The following is a 3,869-nucleotide window of genomic DNA, read 5'->3' on the forward strand; positions in this document are numbered from 1 at the left end:
CACCAGGGAAGCCTCATGAAGCTCTGTGTACAATGCTTAAGATGGAAGCCTGGTATCAGTCACACCCAGGTTTGAAGCCTGATTTTGCTGTTTATTAACTATGGGACTTCACACAAGTTAATTACCATCTTCACTTATAACATGAGATAGCATCAGGGCCTACATCATGGGCTTTTGAGTGGATCAAATGACATAATGAACATAGCATGTCTGACACAGAGGATGTGTTCAATAAATCTTAGCAAATTTAAAATTGCTAATTTAAATAATTCCTGTATGAGCTCCATGTAATTGTTCCTTTCAGTCATAGCACTAACTGTGTGAAGGGCTTCCCTGGTGACTTAGCTGGTAAAAAATCTGCCTGCAGTACAGGAGGCCTGGGTTTGATTCCTGGGTTGGGAAGATCTCCTGGAGAAGGGCGTGGGAACCCATTCCAGCATTCTTGCCTAGAGGATTCCATGGACAGAGGAGCCTGGCGGGCTACAGTCCATAGGGTTTCAAAGAGTCAGATATGACTAAGCAACTTTCACTTTCGCTTTTCATATAGCTTCATCCCTCAATCCCTACTGACCCCAACCACACTCGTGGGCGGGTTAACAGTGATTCTACATCCCTCAAAGAACTAACTGGTGAGTTATTCTATGCTCTCGCATTCTGAGCATGACCAGACACTCTGTCCAGGCTGTGGTGAAGACAGACCTGTGCATGAGTGCAGGGAGAAACTGAAGACCTGAGGAGAGCACAGAACTGATGCTCCTCTGCTTCCCACTCACTGCTATACTTTTTCCCCCCTCAATGAGCCCACCTTCACAAAGAGAAGAAACAGGGTTTCCTTTTTACCAAAGTTTTTTCTGGGCAGTAAGGTTTTCCTTGAGCAGAGTAAATGAACACAGTGAAGTCTGGGAGTTCTCTGCAAGACCTCACAACTCTGTAATTTCATTATTCTCATTATCAGGAATTTCCTCTGTAAGAAACTCTTTCTTTTGTGGTCAGCATTGCTAGGCAGTAAAATTGGATCAGATTTTGGAGGAAGACAAATCTCACCTGCATCCTCTACTAACTGGGCTAATTCCTGACCACTTTTGAGCCCACTTCCTCATCTGTGAAACCTACTGATTGTTCAAGAAAGTTCCCCTATTCAAAAGTTGTTTAAACTTCCTCTTTTAAACTCAAATTCCTTTGAAATTACTACCAGTTTGTTGCTATTTAGTTACCAAGATAATTTTTCTCTTCAATAGACCTTGAAATAATGATTGTTATGGTAAAAAAACAAAAGCAGAACACCTAATTGTGTGGCCTGCTACTAAATGACATGCCCTGATGAAAGAGAGAGAAGAAGAAGGGATGTGTGTGAGGGAGAGAGGTAAACCTGGCCAAATGACCCCAAAGCTAACATCATCAGTAGCCTGGGAAGAGATATCCTCTTGGACTATAACCTGCGAGTCAAGGCCTCCTGAGCTCTGCTCTGGGGAGGTGAAGGTGCCGTTTCTTGCAGTCCTGGATATGTGCTTTGTTGCAGGCCCCCCACTTTGCTTGTCTTTGCAGGGCTGTCACTGGGTGATTCATAACTCAGTATTAACTGCAGACGAGGGAGGAGTGAATAGGGGAATTTTTTTCATGTGACATAAAGTAACCGGCATCAGGGCTTTTCCACAGAAGCATTAATTACCCTTGTCAGTCTAACCAAGAACAGATTTTACTTCAACCAAGGACCATGGTATTTCATTGGCACCCAGCAAATGTGCAATGAAGGCTTTGCTCTTCATCCATGAGTATAATAAGGTTAAAGTCTCTTGTGATTTATGATATTCCCCCTTTCTGTTTAAATGAGTATGGTACCTATTAATAATAAGCACACAATTCCAGAATGTGAGACAGACAGACGGAAGGTTATTGGTGACGAGACCAGGTTATCAGTGTGGAAATTAAGTTTTTTCAGACTTCTCTATTCATTGGTTTTCTTACCCTTTTTCTTATTTTATTATTCCCTTTACTGATTGTGGAAACTAATTGAATATTAGAATTAGAAAGAGCCCAAGAGATCATCTAATCTAGTTTAAGGAAAAATTGTGAAAGACTAAAATTTGATGAGTGTCCTGTTTGATTCTTATCTTTGATGAGAATATTTTACGACTCTACCAAGATAAAAGTTAATTTATAAAAAACTGATAGTAGTGCAAATAATAGCAATTTATAGAAATGCATGTGGTAGAGTCCAGTTAGTTTTCGCTCTATGGATATAGATTAGTTTTACTAGTTTTGCATTTGTAAATTCAGCATTCCTTACCTGACTCCAATTATGTGGCACCTTGCATTCTGTTTTTAACCAGTTGTGGTATCTTCTTGGTTCCCTCATCAAAATCTTGGCCTGTGTTGATTTTACATCTGTACAACAAATATGATTGTCTTTTTTAAAATGATGCCTTAACATTACAGATAATGAAAAAAAAAGAGAGAGGAAGTAAATTACACAAATTTTTTGTCATTGTTGAACTCAAATCCATATCTCTTGACCTTGATTCCAGAAACTGAAATTGACACCATGAACTCATCCCCAATCTAATTGCCTGTATTCTATACTTCCTCGTGTTTTCTTGACCCTTTGAAATCAGACCACATCTCCAGAGCACAATAATTGATAGCTTCGATATCTACTTGGTATGTTTCCTTCCACCCCCTCCCCCTATAAGATATGTAGCAATTACTTTGCAAAAGGTAGGGAAGGTGTTAACTATGGTGTATGCTCCGAGGAGCTACTGAGATCCTCTCTGCTTCCTTCTCCACACTCCTTTTCCCTGACTGTTCAAAACGCATCCTCTCATCTGACCCTCACTGACACTTGGGTGAGTACTAACACAGCATCATTTATTTGACCAGAAGGAACTGATCCTAAATAAAACCCAAATATACTTAGAGGAGTAAATATAGTATTTCACACAAATGAGTTGATTGAATTATTTCCAATTTGCACTCTAGATGAAGGACGGTTGACAGAAGACTGGTTTAAAGGCTGTGGACATTTGGTCTTTGGTGGGGAGAGGCTTATTCTGTCACACTCATCATTGATCTGTTTCGGTAGTTCTGGGATTTGAAGGAACTGATTTCTACTCTTAAGTGCTTGACTCCTGAATCATTGTGCCCCTACTTTATGTGTTCTTCTCTTTTCACACAGGATAAACTTAGTGGCGAGAAGTTTCCTATGACTGAAGGTGATGACCGTGGGAACCTCTGAAATCTGCATCAGAGAATTCCAAATTAGTTTGCAAAGTCATATTTTTCTACAGCTTACTGGAGTGATATGTTTTATGCCTTTCTCTCTTTTAACCTGTTCAGCATTAATGCCTTCTTAAACGGATTTGTTTACCTCTGGTGCCCTCCTATAAAGCTATCTTCTCCTCTAAGCTTTCCTGATGGGCCTTATGATAATACATCACCATTCCTCTAGACGACCCCAGGTTTTTATCTAGTCACTAGAGACAGGTATCTACCAGATTACTTAAACTCAGTTATAATCATCTCTTTTCATATATAGGCAAGTACTAATGAAGTTTCACATACTGCGGTATTATACAGTATGTTATGGAGGTTCATAATTTGTGCAGACCCTTGATCTCTGGATATTGTTATATTCTAGTGAATACCCACTTTTCTATATTACAGGGGCATCCTTAAATTTCTTACTTAACTTCTTTCCACCTCTTCTTTTTCCTTATTTCTTTTTCTTTTTTTTCCCCTTTTCTCCTCCCTTCTTTCTTCCCTAAGTACTTACTAAGTTCCCAATATGTGTCTAGTACTTTGCTAGACACTATGAAATATGCTATATCATCCAAATTAAACATTTTTTAAGTCAAAGTTTTAGAGATTATATA

Source organism: Bos javanicus, chromosome 1 (genome assembly GCF_032452875.1).
Source record: "Bos javanicus breed banteng chromosome 1, ARS-OSU_banteng_1.0, whole genome shotgun sequence".
Classification (NCBI taxonomy): Eukaryota; Metazoa; Chordata; class Mammalia; order Artiodactyla; family Bovidae; genus Bos; species Bos javanicus.